The sequence below is a fragment of the Myotis myotis genome, unplaced genomic scaffold (genome assembly GCF_014108235.1).
Source record: "Myotis myotis isolate mMyoMyo1 unplaced genomic scaffold, mMyoMyo1.p scaffold_m19_p_7, whole genome shotgun sequence".
Taxonomy (NCBI): domain Eukaryota; kingdom Metazoa; phylum Chordata; class Mammalia; order Chiroptera; family Vespertilionidae; genus Myotis; species Myotis myotis.
In genome coordinates, this window is record NW_023416379.1 from 63,261,437 (window position 1) to 63,278,885 (window position 17,449).

Genomic DNA, 17,449 nt, shown 5'->3' on the forward strand with positions numbered 1-17,449 from the left:
ACTGGGAGGTTGCAGTTTGATTCCTGTCCGGACATATGCCCAGCTTGTGGGCTCAATCCCCAGTGTGGGGTGTGCAGGAGGTGGCCGATTGGTGGTTCTCTCTCATCATTGATGTTTCTATCTCTCTTTCCTTTCCTCTCTGAAATAAATATATATAAATAATATGGGGAAATGTATTTCAATGACCATCTTATCTCATTTTCTGTGTACAAAAAGGTAGAACTTGTTGAGTTATAGGACCATAATGATATTTTAGTATATTTTCATACAGATAAGTTTAAAACTTTAGATATATTGGCTATTTGACAAATGAAAACTTAATTGAAAATTACTTTAGCATATCATTAATCCAGTAAAGTTACATTACTCAAAGAATTTAAAAATCTGTATTTTAAAAACAGTAATATATATGAGGTAAATTAACAGCAGAATGTTTTATGTACATCCTCACATTGTGGATTTGATTGTCTGGAAACTATTCAACATCCACTTATGATTGTTGTTAGCACCTTTTAATGCAAACAGTACATAGAGTAACTGTTACATTTCTTTGGAGAGCAGAACTGACATTTTAAGTGGCTAAAATAAGATTAAAGTATTTAAAAAACACTTAAATCTGTCATGTAAAGATGTTTCCTATTATCGCCAGGAGTTACAGATGGTCTCATCACAAAATATATCTACCATAAACATTATGGGATTATGAAGTTGAATTTCTAAAGTTCTGACAATGTTCTCTGGTTGCTACCACTTATAATATGTTCTGCTTTTTTACTTCATTTTCTGTACACAGTAATGTCAGATTTCTGCTAGAATAAGAGGAGAGAAATGAAAGTTTTCATGGATACTATAGATATGGAGAAGATAAACTACAATTTAGTTTTTAAAAACCTTAGTTAAAAAGTAATATTGAATCATTATACAGCTATTTCTTTTGACAACATCTATAGTTCTAAGACCCATAAATACACGTTAAAAATGAACAGAGATTTTTTTTTACTTTGATTACAACTTTAAAGGTACTTGTTCTATGAAAAGGTATACATATAAAATACAATAGATTGTACTTATGACATTATTTATAATAAGGATATGAAAATATAATAATAAATATGACTATAAGTAAACTACTATGTACATGAAATTAGGTGTAGCAATGCCATTTAGCAATCCATCAAGCTTCCTCCAGTTTTGACAAATTGGCACTGCAGATATATATATATGAACACAGGCAGATAGCCCAAAAGATAGAATGGTATTAAGATAAATAGTGAGAGAAGTTACCGGGCTTTGGGGATTTCTTGAAAAATGGAAGAATTTGTCAGATAAGCAAAGACCCTGGATTAGTATCTTTGTCCTAGAAGTAGAAGTGGCAATTGGTCTAGAAACTCTTAGTTAAAATAATACGCTAATTGATTCCATGAGCTTATATAATTAAAAAATACCTAAGACACCAAATATTTTCCTAGACAAGGTGGGGGAGATAAGAACTGGGCTATTTATCCAGCTTGTGATATTATATGTCTAAGAGTTATGCATCAATGAGAAAGGGAATACTACTCACTTAATGAAACAATCCTGGTATGAATGTTTAAGTGATATAATTTGGGGGATTTTTGAGAGTCAGAGAAATTAAGGAATTTGTTCAAGGATTACCCAACTTAACCTACCTGAATAGAATGTTGTTCAGTCTCAAATGTTCATCAACTTTTGGTGATATTGAAGGTCAAAGCAAACAAAAGTAGCTTTATAAAATATAAAAGAAGAAACAGTATTTAAATTTGCTGTTATTAAATTTGATTATAGATTTTTTATAAAAATCTCTTATAGATCTGAGTAAATTGGACAAATGTCTAGACATTACAGAACAGTAACCTCACCTTTAAAGTTACTAAAAGTACCTTAGGAAACAATTTTAATTAAGCCCTTAATAAATCACATAGTGCTGAGACAACAGGTGGTTTTGAAATATTCAGTAGCAGAAGCTTAGATTCCTGTAATATTTCAGTTGTGACATTTGCTTAAACCATTTAGTACTTGTCTATCAATCTTGTGAAGCGGTTGGAATAACAGATATTTATAGACTCTAAGAACCACTCTGATTGTGGACAGATAGAACTGGCTTAATCCTTCTTAGTTACTGAGAGGAATTGTGTCATCATAGATGTGTGGCTATAGGTTAATAAACAGTACAAGAAACATAAAGGTAGGTTGTTTCTTTTCCTTGTGATTTAAATTTATCAACCTACTTTCCACTATGTATTTCCAGAAAGTTTTAGAGAGAAACTTGACAAAGAAGAGGGACACAAACAGATATGCATGTATACACAAACACACACAGAGATTAAAATGTGACTTTTTAAGAAGGTGAGAATACATTAAGGGAAGAAAAAATATGCCGAATATAAAACTCTAATTGTTCTGACAACATAAATTCTGATAACAGTTCACTAAGGCAAAAAAAGGTAACATTTTTAAGTTATATAACTTTTATAATCAGAGAAGGGAAAATAGACTGGCTATTGAGAAAGACAATTATATTCCTAAGTACCAAATTCAGAAAAAAAGGACAAATTTAATAGCAGCAAATTTATAGTAAATGTAGAATCAAAATTCAAAGACCTGTTTCGAATATTCACCTTGATGAATGCCAAGAGCTAAAGTTAAAATGTAAGTCTGACGAGCACCCAGCAAGGGGTTAAAATAATAAACATCAAGGTATTGATTTGGTATAGAGGACTCTCAGGTAGATCTTCAATATTCATTTGACTCAGAAGTAGACATAGAATCCTTAAATGAATCTGTCAAATCATACTTTTAAAATTACATTCTCTCTCTCTCTCTCTCTCTGTGTGTGTGTGTGTGTGTGTGTGTGTGTGTGTGTGTGTGTGTGTTTCCACTTATTAACCAACAATATATTAACTTTGAAAAGCCGGAGAAGCAGGTGCTATGGTTACTTTCTGCTACTGAAAACCAAGAAGGCTGCCAGTTTCCTTCCCTGGATGGAAAGACCCTCTGCTTGCACAAAAGTTGGAAGGATGGCCTATAAATGTACCTCCCTCTTAATAATATACCATTCAACAATTGCACTCATGATGACTGAGGTTTATGGTTATGATGGGTTGAATTGTGCCTTCTTCCCTAATTCATATGCTGAAGTCTTAACCCTAATGCATCAAGATCTGACCTTATTTAAAGATAGGGTCTTTATCAAGTTGAAATAAGGTAATTAGGGTGGGTTTGTACTCCAATATGACTGATATCCTTAGAAAAAGAAATCTGGAGATAGACTTCATTGCAGGAAGAATGCCATGTGAATATGAATATATCTGTGTTTAAGCCAAGGAGAGAGGCCTGGACTAGGCCCTTCCCTCACAGACCTCAGAAGAAACCATCCCTGCCTACACCTTGATCTTGGACTTCTAGCCTCTAGAACTGTGAGACAATAAATGTCTGTGTTCAAGTAACCCAGTTTGTGGTAATTGGTTAGAGTAACTCTAGGAAACTCATGCCATGACGTGAGATAACTTCTAGATTTAAGATTTTTGATTATACACTAGAATAAATCCAAAAATAAATTAAGGTGAAGCAAAAATATAATTTTCTGTTACTATTTATATTTAGTTGTCATTTTCCAATATGCTTGTATAGTTGTAAACAAATATGTATTTCTAAGCTGTTAACCAGATACACATTCTTACATTTAACAAATATCCTTAGGAAATATACAAGAAAAATTTGTGTTGATAACAGTGTTTTCTAAATAAAAATAACCTGATTTTTATCCTAAAATTGTTTTTAAATTTTTTTTTTTTTATTGATTTCAAAGGGGAAGGGAGAGGGAGATAGAAACAATGATGAGAGGGAATCATTGATCAGCTGCTTCCTGCACGCCCCCTACTGGGGATTGAGACTGCAACCAAAGCATGTGCCCAGACCAGGAATTGAACTGTGACCTCCTGGTTCATAAGTCGACGCTCAACCACTAAGCCAAACCAGCCGAGCAAAAAATAACCTGATTTTTATCCTAAAATATCATTATGACTGTGTATACATATATTTTTCAAGCTATTGTTTATGCTTTAGAATCTCCACTGTTTTTCATATTAAAAAAATATCCTTTACCAAAAGATTTTAAATGGTGGAGTATTTTATACTGTCATGTGGTAGAATGTTGAAATGTGATGACAGCCCTTTCTCTGACTTATTTAGATTTTCCCAACACTGAAGGTTTAATAAAGTTATAGTAGGTATTTGTAATTCAAAAAATGTACTGACATCTGATAAACTCATATTGTAAGTAAAATGCTGTGGCTTTTTCTTTAGCTTTTGTATCCAATAAAAATCATAGACTCCTATGAATTTGAGAATTCTCCTATGTATGTTTTTTTACACAGAAGAGAAAACGTGTGTTTTTTCTTTGTCATCCCTTGCCACCCTGATGCCTTCCCTTGGGCCTTGGTAATGTTAATTGCTAGCATTACATCTCCTTTTTAAAATTCAGATCTTGCCCTACTGTGACAGCAAATTATAAGCATTTCTTTTCCAATGTTTATTTAAATTATATTAAATTGTTATATTTAGAATTCTCCTTGCCAAAAGGGGGGCATATAGAAAAATTAGTATGTAACCTTCTTGGACCTAATCCTCCTATACCACTTGTGGGGTTTTCGTGTGCATATAAACTCTTTGTCATTTAGGTAAAAACCGAGTGATTTTACCAAATGACGTTTTTAGGTTTACATGGTTTGATGAGATGGCTATTAGTGGTAAATGTAACTAAAACCAAGGGAGCAATAGTCAGCATACTATTTTAAACTGCCTGGATTCCCCCTCCCCCTCTTAATTTCAATACATTTTATGGTTTGTCATCTGCTGGGATACTTGTTTTCTTAGGCAGCAAGAATCCCGCTCACTAGGTAGCACAAGGAAACTCTCTTAATAGAGAAAAATTCTTGGACAAATGAGGTTGTTGGTTGTCATGAGAACTCATTGGCCAAAAAAGAGAGTCAGCAACCTAGGACAAGGCCTGGCCAGGACCAAAGAATAAGCAATGTCGGCTGGCTTACAAATATAATTCCTCCTCAGAAGCCACTCCCAATGCAACATTCCTAAAGTTACCATTCCTAAGGCAACATTCCTTAAATGGATAGTTTCACTTTGATTAGCACTATGGTCAAAGATTATTAGAATCTGGGCTCTAACATTTTACCCAGTGAAAAGGAAATCTCAAATGTAACTTTAAATTGATTATAAAAATCACTCCAGGGAATAATATTGTCCAAGATTTCATAAACAATTGCATTGAAAAATTGTGTACAATTTTTTTACGCAATCTTTTTTTAAGCCACAAATTTAGCTGTGTCAGAGGTGGCTAGCTGCTCATCAAACACGTGCTTCTCCTTTCTTGGCACAGAGTTACCTTTGGGAAACAGCTATTCATCCACTGACCAAATTTGCCAGTGCTCTCTCCCACCAACATAAACTAGTTTTACCAATGGGATGTGGGCAGAAAGGAAGTGCATCCTTCCAACTTCCTCCATACCCTCTTCCTCTTCATAATGGCTTAATCTCTGGTAACCCACACTAACTCACCAGCCCTCATCTATAATGATTCTCTGACGTGCTCGTATCGGAAGCACAGCCTTACTTTGATGAAGTCTCTCAATATAGAGCTGTGTTGCATTTCTGAAGTTAAATGTGATTCTAGAATTCCTTTACTTTCAGGACCGCCTACCTCTTTCTCCTGAAATCTTAAACAAAGATGATGCCGAGGCCTGAAAAAATGTTGTCTTGCTCAGTTGTCTGAAAGGCGCCAGAGCTACTGACACGTGTGGTCTGGCCCTCTGGACTCAGCTGCTTCCCAGTGCTGGCAGGAATTCCTCCCCTGTCTCAGCTCCCATCACCGGCTCATCACAGAGATGGCCAGATACTCGTCTCTTTTTATCATGACCAAGAATGCTTTGGATTCTTCATGAAACTGACAAACTGTAAATTTAAAAAATTACACCAACTTAGGCTAAAGTAGGGAAAAGAAAAAGGTTGCTTCCCACACAGAATGCCTGTCTTTTGTCCCCACTACTTGTTCCACACCCAGCCATGTCAAACATTTGCAGTAGTTTATGTGGCCATTGTGTTTCTAATCTATGGTGTACTAAGATTTCAACTTCTCATAAAACTCCTTTTTTTTATTAAGTGTGAAAATCAATCTCTGACAGAGAATTTGTAATAAAATTCACTTTATGTTCACCTCAAATGTGCAGCATTTGTGACAATAAAAAAATCTAATATTTGCTTTGTTCTATGAAGTCAAAATGTAATCTGCCTCCAGCCACTTCATGTCCTATTCCAGGGAACGTATACTTGAAAGAAACTTAGGAATAACTGGAGGCAGGGACAATGCCACTGGGTTGCTTTCATATAGAAGATGGTTCAAAAAGTTCAGCTTCATGGGGTTAAAATGAGGAAACAGCAAGTTATTATTCTCAAATTCTTAAGATTTCTGCTGTAAGTGCTTCTTCCTCAGTGTAATAGTGAATCCAGCCAAGCCGAAGAGAACTGGTTTAAACATCATTGCTCCTAAGAGGAAGAAAGGATCATCAGTTTGGTTTTTAAAAGCCAACAGAAATAAAGCGATAAATAAGATCTAACATTTGTGTTCCCTTCTTGCCTGCTTCTCACGACAGCCTTCTGGAGAAGGTGAGGTCACCTTACTCGATTCTATGTTAGAAGTTAGGAGACTTTCACTCAGGTTTTGATTTGTGCAAGTTCTCAGAACGGAAACTAGGGTTAAGTCTGTCCTTTACAGGAGTCCCTGCTTCATATTTAGTGACACTGCTCCAAGTTGGCAGGTCTGCAACAGTGTGGAGAGATGGTGCTCTGTGTAGGGCATACGAACCACTGAGAATATGGTTAGTTGGCTTCATATTGGCTTATTTTGTCTATTGTGGAGTTGTAAAATCTGTCAAATGATATTCAGAGTTTTACATTACTGTAAAGTAAAACCAAGTGTATGTGTGTGTATATATACACACACACACATGTTTCTGAGATAACATAGTTTTAAATTTTGAGCACCTTTTATGGCACAGATACTAGCCAATCAAAATAGGGCACTGGCCAATCAGAATGGAAGTTCATCATAAACAGCCTGTGTGTACAGTTGACCGTCAGCTCTAACACTGATATATAAATAGACTGGGATTCCTGAGGGCAAAGGTGATGCTGGCTTGCTCCTGCTCCGTTCCAGCACCATGCACAAGGCCAGACACTAAATATGCTCTTAATGGAGACTTTTAAATGAATAAATCCATAGGCACTGAATTTTATAATTTTTCTGAAATTATGGGAGAATATACTTTCATGATGGACACTTTAGTGTATTTATGATGAAAGAGTGAACACTGGCTAACAGTGACTGAAAAAATTCTGTGAAAAATAATTCATAAGCTGTGCTTCTGTCCAGGCTCTTATTTTTCAAGGTTAATAGTTCCAAGTTTTTTGTTGGTTGTTATTGTTGTTATTGATTCTATTGTTGACAGTATTACACATGTCTCCCATTTCCTCCTTTTTTGTCCCACTCTTCTCAACTCCACCCCCCTTCTCCCCTCAGGCCTTCCCCATACTATTTATTGTCTGTGTCCATGGATTATGCACACATGCGTATATGTCCTTTGGTTAATCTCTTCCTGTCCCCTCCCACTACCCCCTCCCACCACTGAGATCTCTTATTATATTCCACACATCCATATCTCCGGACCTATTTTTTTTTTTGTCAGTTTATTTTGTTCATTAGATTCCACATATAAGTGAGATCCTGTGATATTTGTCTTTCTCTAACTGGCTTATTTCACTTAGCATAGTAGTGTTTGAATAGTTAAAAGTTTTACAAAATATTTTACTCATCAAAACATTATCATTTATTAAAAATCACATGCTGATGTTCAGACTCTGCTATGAAATTGAAAAAATATTGGCTCTCTCCCCTGCACATCTCTAATACTAGTCCATTACTGGGAGACTGGCCCTTTCCAGTGATGGTGAACCTTTTGAGCTCCGCGTGTCACATATAGAAATTTTTTGATATTTGCAACCATAGTAAAACAAAGACTTATATTTTTGATATTTATTTTATATATTTAAATGCCATTTAACAAAGAAAAATCAACCAAAAAAATGAGTTCATGTGTCACCTCTGACACGTTTGTCATAGGTTCGCCATCACTGGCAGGAGCAGGCACCACTGGACGCTGTTTCTGCCACAGACCCTTCAAGTCCCCTGGCCACCCTCTGGATTCCTGCTCTCAACTGTTTCATAGTTCAGTGATATAATTGTTTTATAAGCCTTTTGCACGATTTCAATAAGAGCATTTCCCCATAATGTTTCTAGACGGAATTCTGTTTAAAAGTATCTTGAAATTTAATAAGAAATCTTGTTCTTTACATGCGACAAAGCTTCCACCATCAAAAATAGGTGCAGGAAACAGCGTAGGAGCTATTTTTTTTGTTTTAATTAGTATAACAAAGCACACAAGTAGGACAGTCTACTTGTAAATTGATGCAGATTTAAAAAGAATTAACAGCCATGTAAATAGTTGAGATAATTGCACTTCGACAATAAATATTTCTGTGAAAAATGTGGAAAACACATGTAAATTTAGTTTTTAAATATTCTGGAAAAAATTTAGGGGAAATTATTTGCATAACTTCCAGTAATATAACAAATTTCTAAGGGAAGTGTACTTACTGTTAACATTTTCTTTAACTTTAGTACACTCAGAGATACAATTAATCTGTGGGGAGAGGCTGTTAAGATCATGTAGTCGCCAGGTGCAAATGATTTTCTGACCTATATTTGTTGAGTTTTTATAAAATAGATTGCAACAGAGAGGGATGCCCCCTCTTAGAAGAGGCATTTGCTGGCTATACTAGTAATGTATTTTCCAGATTTACAGAACTGGTCCTCCGTCTTGCAATCACATGTCTGCTTTTTAAACTCAGGCTTTTTCTTTTTTTTTCTTTTTTTTTTTAGTGAAATTGAGTGCAAACTGAATCTTTGTGTCTTTGTTTAACTCCTGCTTTCAACGGTATGGCTGGACATTAAATATACTTTTAAATATGCTGCCAACATGAGCAGCCACTCCATATTTACTTAGAATGAATTGGGTCTGTCATGGACGGAATTGTGTCCCGACCCTCAATCATATGTTGAAGTCTTAGTCCTCAGTGCACTTGGAGATTAGGTCTGTGAGGAGGTGAGTGAGGTTAAACGAGGTAATAAGGGAGGGGCCCTCTTTCCACAAGACGCGTGTCCTCACCACATAAGAGACACCAGAGATCGCTCCGTCCATGAGCACACGGAGGAAAGGCCATGTAACTCGACGGCCCGCACTGAAAACTCGGCAGTGGCCTCCCGTTCACACATGAGCTGTGATTCTCCGCTGGATCTCCAAATAATTTTGGAGGCCGTTTGTTCACACATGGTTTGAAAAGTTACAGGAACACTGATGTGCAGCAGATCCAGACCACAGGTATTTGGTCATCACTAGAAACAGATTGACCAGCGGGAATTTCCCAATTTCTTTTTTCTTCAAAGCAGCTGTTTGCTTCTAAGTGCTCAGTCACATTCAGTTTTGTTTACTAATTTGTCTTTTCGGATAGATCACTGCGGTAGCCACCGTGAAGAATTCCTATAAAGAAAATCAGACTTGCCGACTTCATTTTGATGACACACATATTTATCTGAAAAACCTTCCAGAAACCTCACCTGAAGTGGAGTGTAGGAAAACAGAAAAGGTGTAAACTTGTAGTTAGAATAGGAGCAAAGGACAAAGGAAAGGTATCTGTTAAATTTTGGGGAGTGGGAGTCTGGGTAGGGAACCATGAGGCAGGGAATTTTTCTTTTCTCTTTAATAGACTTTTAAAACTATTTTGAGTTTTGTTGTTAGAAATAGGTGTTTTATTTTGATAAGATACCAGTTAGATGTAAAGAAATTATGAGCACAGGCCTTGCCTTTAAGGAGAGTCGGTAAAATACGCAATGCTTAATTCCTTCCTTGGGCATTTCTTAAGTTGTGAGAATCTGAATTAGACACCATCTAAGAGGCAGTCACTCTGGCACTGAAGCTGCTACTGATGCACAGGTTGTTGTGTCTTCCAAGTAGTCATCAAAACCCAAATCCTGCCACTTCTCCCATGCTTCATCTAGGAGTAGTTCTCAACCTGTGGGTCGCGACCCCTTTGGCGGTGGAACGACCCTTTCACAGGGGTCGCCTAAGATCATCCTGCATATCAGATATTTACATTACGATTCATAACAGTAGCAACATTATAGTTATGAAGTCGCAACAAAAATAATTTTATGGTTGGGTCACAACATGAGGAACTATATTTAAAGGGCCAGAAGGTTTAGAACCACTGGTAGAACAGCTTCATACCTGTAACAGCTCTTCTGGTTCTGAGACCCCTCGGCCTCCCATGCAACCTCCAGCAGAGGACTCGGCCAACTTAGTGTTGGCTCTTCTGTGGGCGAGATGGGTGGGTAGCCAGGGACCTGCAGTGGTGGCTGTCTCAGAAGCAAAGGCACTCTCCCTGCTGTGGATGGCCTGCCCCTGCTCCTAATCTCTTGCTACATGCAGTCCTGGAAACACATCTCAAAGAGGCATTTGTCACAAGTTAAATTTGTAGTCACAACTCATCTTTGTTGAAATATAACTTTCCCCAAGAGTGTCTAAGTCTCCTCAATGGAAAACACTTAATATTGCCACTTTTAGGTTAACACTAATTCAAAATAGCTGCTTTCAATGGAGTATATTAATTCAGGATATAAAAACATCCTTCTTTTCCGGGTGATTTTCCCTTATCCAGCGGCTTGTAAGGGGAAGTGTATGTACCAGCACTGTGCAGGGACCTCAGTGATCTCTCCCTGCAACAAGACACTCCCCTTAGTTCCTACTAGTGCTGTAGGTCTTTAGTCTTGACTATGTCTTTCATCCTTTCGCTGGAATACCTAGCTCTTCAGTATAGGGTTTCCAGATACTGTAAATAAAAATACAGAATGCCCTTGTAGTTACAAAATCACAGCTTGGAGCATGTTTGGTGCTGCAGCAGTGTTTAGTGAAGTGGACAGGTACCCTCTGTACACTGAGACACAGTGGAGAGACTCTGGGGGCCGTGGTATTTGAGACACTGGGTTTAATAATCATGGTTCTTGGCACTGCAAGAGCATCAGAAGGACACTGGGAGTGACCACATACTCACCTGGGAGAGCAGCAGCCACCAAAGATCAGAGGCTGGTCTGTGGCCTTGGGCCTACTGCCCCTGCAATGCACTAGGACTTCTACGGGGCCCATATCCTTGGATTGGGTAATGGATCCTTAGATATAACAACAAAAAGACAAACAACAAAAGAAAACATATATTAAGGGTTTTTACAACTCAATAATAAACATACAAATATAGTTGACTGTTGAATAACACAGGTTTGAGCTACATGAATTTATTTCAATAAATACCTGTACTGTTTTTGATCTGCAGTTGATAGCCTATGGATGTTGAGGGCTGACTGTATGCATCGATCTATGCAATTTTGTATAGGGTACTTGAGCATCCTTGGTATTCATGGGAGTCCCGGAACCTATCTCTCACAGATACAGAAGGACAACTTAAATCAGCCTAGCTGGTGTGGCTCAGTGGTTGAGCATCCACCCATGAACCAAGAGGTCCCCAGTTTGATTCCAGTCAAGACACATGCCCAGGTTGTGGGCTTGATCCTTAGTAGGGGGCATGTAGGAGGTAGCTGATCAATGATTCTCTCTCATTGATATTTCTCTTCATCACTTTCCCTTCCTCTCTCTCTCAAATCAATTTAAAAAATTGGGGGGAAGTAAAAAGTTAAATGCACATTTCTGAATGTGTGGGGGGTTAGGGAACCCTGGCATGTTCAAGGGTCAACTATTGTTCAATTTAAAAATGAGTAAAGTTTCTGAATAAACATTTTTCTAAAGAAGGTGTACAAGTGGCTAATAACACTTTAAAGGATGATCAACATCATCAATAATCAGGTAACTGCAAATCAAAACTATGAGATATTATTTCGCACCCACACAGGCAGCTATAAGAAAATAGGTGGATAACAAGTGCTGGCAAGAATGTGCAGAACTTGGAACCCTTTTACATTGCTGGTGAGAATGTGAAATGGTACAACTCCTGTCAAAAAGTTCGGCAGTTCCTCAGAAAGTTAGAGTTACCGTGTTGCACAGCAATTGCAACTCTCCTAGGTATATATGCAAGAGAAATGAAAACATCTTCACACAAAACTTGTATAAAAAAGTTAATAGCAGCATTCTTCATAATGTCTCCAAAATAGACACATCCTAAATGTCTATAAATTGAAAAATAAGTAAGTAATAGCAGTATATCCATGCAATGGAATATTATTATTATTCCACCAATGGAATAATATTATTATTCCACCGATGGAAATACTCTAAAATTACATAGTGATGATGGTTGCACAACTTTGTGAATATACCAAAAACCATTGAGTTATACATCTTAAAATGGTGAGTTTTGTGATATGTGAATTACATCAATAAAAATGTTAAAAAAAAAAAAGCCTGCCAGTGTGGCTCAGCGGTTGAGCATGGACCCAGGAACTAAGAGGTCAAGGGTTCAATTCCTGTAGCGAGTATGCACATGTTTGGGTTGCAGGCTCCATCCCTAATAGGGGGTATGCAAGGGACAGAAGATGGATTATGTTTCTCTCTCATCGGTGTTTCTATCTCTGTATCCTTCTCCCTTCCTCTCTCTCTAAAAATAAAGATAAAAGTTAAAAAAAAACAAACTTGAAGGATGAGTTCAGTCACAAACAGAAGCCTTTATTACATTAATTCAGGCAAGTAAATGCATGGAGTTTGAAGGACTCACATATTAATTTATACCCAGTTTGAAGTTATGTATATTTATAAATTTATTTTGACAGAGTGTACAAGAATCACCACATTTCCATAGTTCACCCTCTTGTTTTTTGGGGGGCATAAGAACATTCTGACTGCCTTATGCCAAGTGAGTAATTGGGGAAAAGCCTCATTTCACATTGGTTACTGCTGATGTAATCTTCCTCAAGCTTGTAGGTGGGAGGATTGAGTCCATTCATGCAGACCTTGGTTTGGGCCCATTTTTCCCTGGCTTCCAAAGTTCAGCTCTTAATTCAGGAAGCCTTGCATATCTTTTCGCTTCCTCAACAGAAGTCTTGCCACGACTTGTGGTATTTCTGCAATATAAAAGCGCTTGGAAGATAAGATGTGGCGAACTTCTTGGGATATAGGAAGAAAAATACCTAGAGTGGAGAGAACAAAACACTGGAAAAAAACATCTTGCCATATAAGCAGAAGGGGAAAAATGCCTGGAATGATTTATAACAAAATTTGCTGAGTGGCTCTTTTTGGGTAGTGGAAAAATAATGATTTTACACTTTTTCATATACTTTTTGTAGCAAAAATATGTTTTCTAGTAATTTTTAAAACCCTACTTAGAGAATCTAGCTTACCCAGCAAAGTAGACTAATGACCAATTACAGCCATATATAGCTATTAGATGCCAAGTAATTTGCAAAATAATAGGAAATGTGATCCAATTGATAATGTACAATAATAAGGCATGACCAGAAGTGACCCTAAAATAGTTACTTTATTGCTTTCAAATGGGAATTTGCAAAGGAGAATAGCTTCTCATTTGTACATTCTACTTTGGCTCAGTAACAAAAGGTAATCAGAACACAGTGATGGCTACTTTAAAACTATGATTTTCTTTGATATTCAATAATAAATATTTATTTCACTGTGGTTAAGATCCCAGGCTCTGGAGCCAGGCTGCTTGAGTTTAAAACTCAGCTCTGTAATTTATTAGCAGTATCACCATGGGTGAGTTATTTAACCTCCCTGGGACTCAATTTTATTCACATGTGATGAAAGCACTTCCCTTACTAGTATATGTATGTGTGTGTGGTGACCACATAGCAAACACTCAGTACAATGCCAAGCATTTAGTAAACATAAAATAAATGTTACTATAACCATTTGGCTTAAGTAACCTGCATAAATATAGTTTACTAATAGAAATACATTTGGCCTTTCCATACATATACGACAAGCATTTAAGAATACGAAAGCCAAGGGTGTATGATATCTAAGCTGATTTTAGAAAACACTTCTAATACTAAGTCACTTAATTTAGATGTACATTCACTTCTAATCTGAGACACAGTGGTAATTGTACTTAAATGGTAAGAGAGCTGCTGTTATAAACTCTAACCAGAATTGAGGCTTTTAAATTCTAATGATCAAATTTAGATCTAATGTTTCTAATGATCAGAATAAATATGTTGTAGGGAAGCAGACCCCAGCGTAGGCCTGGAACAAAGTATTAGCACTGCTAGTGGTCATAAATGTGTCAGCCATATGTGGTTAAGTATTTTGATTAAATCTGTAGTCTGAAATTTTATTATTTTACTCAATTTGATGCTTCTTGGGTTGAGGCTGTAGCGATGGAGTCCTTTTCTATGCTGACTGCATAATGCCATTTGGTTGGGATGCGTGCACTCCTGTCTACTCCCAGAATCATTAGACCATGGGAAAGTTTGCCAAGTTCCATCTATGCATGTGTAGCTTGGGGTCAAATCTGTTTTTCCTTAATGTTCAATTTCCTTATAAAGGCAACCTTGGCCTCCAGAAATCCCCAGGCTATTTTCTTTATGAAAAATAAATTTTTTAAAAAAAGTATCTAGTATACTCTGCAGTTCACCTGGGCTCATTTCCATTGTTGGAGTTCTTGAGTTGTTTACACAGTAGATGTAATGTAAACCTCTTTCCAAATAAGCACAGAATACTCTTTGTAGATTTTTTAAACAGTGACTATAATTTGATATCAGATTTCAAGAATATGAAAATTAATGCTAATTATTGTCATTTTTGAACTGGCAAGATTTATTACTGCAAACATACAACTTAGAAAAAATAAGGGGAAAATGGAGATAATATCTCTGCATACTTAAGGCAAAATGAATACATTATGGATGTAATGAGGAATGAATGATTATTTTCTAACTAATCCAAAAGGTGGTTCCACTTTGAAAATTAATGCCAACTCCACTGAAACTTACTGCACTGAACATTTTTTGAAGAATATTTTCCCACTTTGTAAGGAAGAAAATGTATTATTATTTTCATTAGTGGACAACATGAAGTTTCTCAGGGAACAGCATTTTTATTAAATCTCAGGGACAACATGAAGAAACTCTGACTTAATAAATAATTGGCTGACTTAATAAAATGATACTTTGATACTTCATTAATTTCATCTTAAGCCACTGATACCCATTCTAGATTTTTAAAAATTTTATTTAGAAATTATTTTAGATATATAGAAAAATTACAAAGATAATGCAGACAGTTCCCATATAATCTACTTTGTTTCCCATAGTATTGTCTGTGATATACTGAATGATTTCCCTCAAAATTCATTATGTTGAAATCCTAACTCCCAATGTTATGGTATTGGGAGGGGAGGCCTTTGGAAGATGATCAGGTTATGAGGGTGGAGCCCTCATGAATGGGATTAGTGCCATTGTGAAATAGACCCTAGGGAGCTTCCTCATCCTTCTGCCATCCTTCTGCAATTCCCGTCTATAAACCAGGAACTGGGCTTTCACCAGTTACAGAATCTTCTGGCACCTTGATTTTGGACTACCCAACCTCCAGAACTGTGAGAAATAAATTTTTATTATTTATAAAACACCCAGGCTATGGGATTCTGTTAATAGCAGTTCGAACAGATTAAGAAACATATAACACTATAGGCCCGGTGTACAAAATTTGTGCATGGGGGGCGGGCGGGGGGGGTCCTTCAGTCTGGCCTGCAATGACTCAAATGCTCTGCACCCAGCCTGGCCAGAGGCCTTCTGTGGCTGGGGTGGAACGCTTGCCTCTTCGCAGCGACGACGAAGCAAGCATTCCGCCAGGCCATTCACGCTGCCCACTCTCAGCGGCCACCCCCCTGGGACTGGGGGACTCCGGCAGGGCTGAGAGGACTGGGCGCCACCATCTTGTAGCTATGGGTGCCGCCATCTTTGTAATGGAGTGATGGTTAATTTTCATATTACTCTTTTATTAGATAGGATGGTGTTTTTGTCCTAACTAAGAAATTAACTTTGGTAGATTACTATAACTGATTTCTTAATTATCTGATAATGTCCAGAATCCAGTCCAGGATAATACATTTCATTTAATTGTGATATTGCCTTAGTCTTCTCCAGTCTGTGACAATTTTTCAGTCTTCCTTTATTTTACACAAAATTGGCACTTTTGAAGAGCACTAGTCAGGTATTTTGCAGAATGTCCCTTATTTGGGGTTTCTTTAATGTTTTCTCATGATTAGACTGAGCCTGTGAATTTTGGAAGCATACCACAAAGTAGAAATTGCCTTCTCATCATAAACACGCACGTGCACATGCACCTGCAACACACACACACACACACACACACACAGATATGCATACACACACACATTTTGGGGAGGGCATGACATAAATAATGCTAACTTTGTTCACTTGGTTAAGGTAGTGTTTGCCAGATTTCTCCAGGTTCCTTTATTGTGAGGTTATTAATTTTCCCTTTTTGCATTTAGAACTGAGTCACTAAGTCCATTTCACACTCAAGGGGGTGTGTATTAAGCTTTGCTTCTGGAGGGAGTAATATCAACATGTGGTATTTGGAATTCTTCATAGGAACTTGTTCAGATTGGCTTTTGTATCCATTTGATCTGACCCCATCTTTTTTTTTTTTAAACTTCCTTCCTTTTGACACCACCAGATACTCCTGTCTCACTGTACATTTTCACTGCTGCAGTCCTTGAATCAGGTATTTGCTCAAGTAGCTATTATATGCACAATAAAATAAAGTACTTAAACAACAAAGTCAGAAGATTTAAAAAAGCAGAAGAAATTAGTGAAGATAAAAGTAGAAATTAATGAATTAGAAAATAGAAAAATAGTAGAATTAATAAATAAATCTAAATATTAGTTCTTTAAAAATACCGTATCCATTTTGTTTGTGGAAATTCTTTGTTGAAAGAAAAGTATGTTTGGACACTACCAACAAAATAAACAAATTACTAGCAAACCTATCAACATAAAAAATAAGAAGACAACAATGCACAAAATTAGAAATGATAAGAGAAAAATAACCATCAAAAAAGAAAAAAAATTAAATGATGAGATTAATTTACCCAACTACAAACAAGTGTAAAAGTCTAAATGAAATGGATAATTTACTAGTCAAATACTACTCATAAAAATTAATCTTTGTGGAAACAAAATGTAGAAAAAAAAATATCTCCCACCCTATAAAAATTCAACAAGTACTAGGTCCAAATGATTTCATAGGGAAATTTT

At 36.7% G+C, this 17,449-nt stretch overlaps 1 long non-coding RNA gene across 2 annotated transcripts in view; it reads left to right on the top strand.

Moving 5' to 3' along the window:
* Window positions 1-17,449, top strand: part of LOC118659737 — a 104,209-nt gene that overhangs the window by 75,995 nt on the left and 10,765 nt on the right. The window contains exon 3 of one of the 2 annotated variants that reach the window (XR_004968691.1): window positions 5,728-6,293. The exons of the other annotated variant lie outside the window; for it this stretch is intronic. This is a non-coding gene — a long non-coding RNA (uncharacterized LOC118659737). Of the gene's footprint in view, window positions 1-5,727; window positions 6,294-17,449 lie in introns of those variants that run through there. 2 annotated transcript variants of the gene reach the window in all.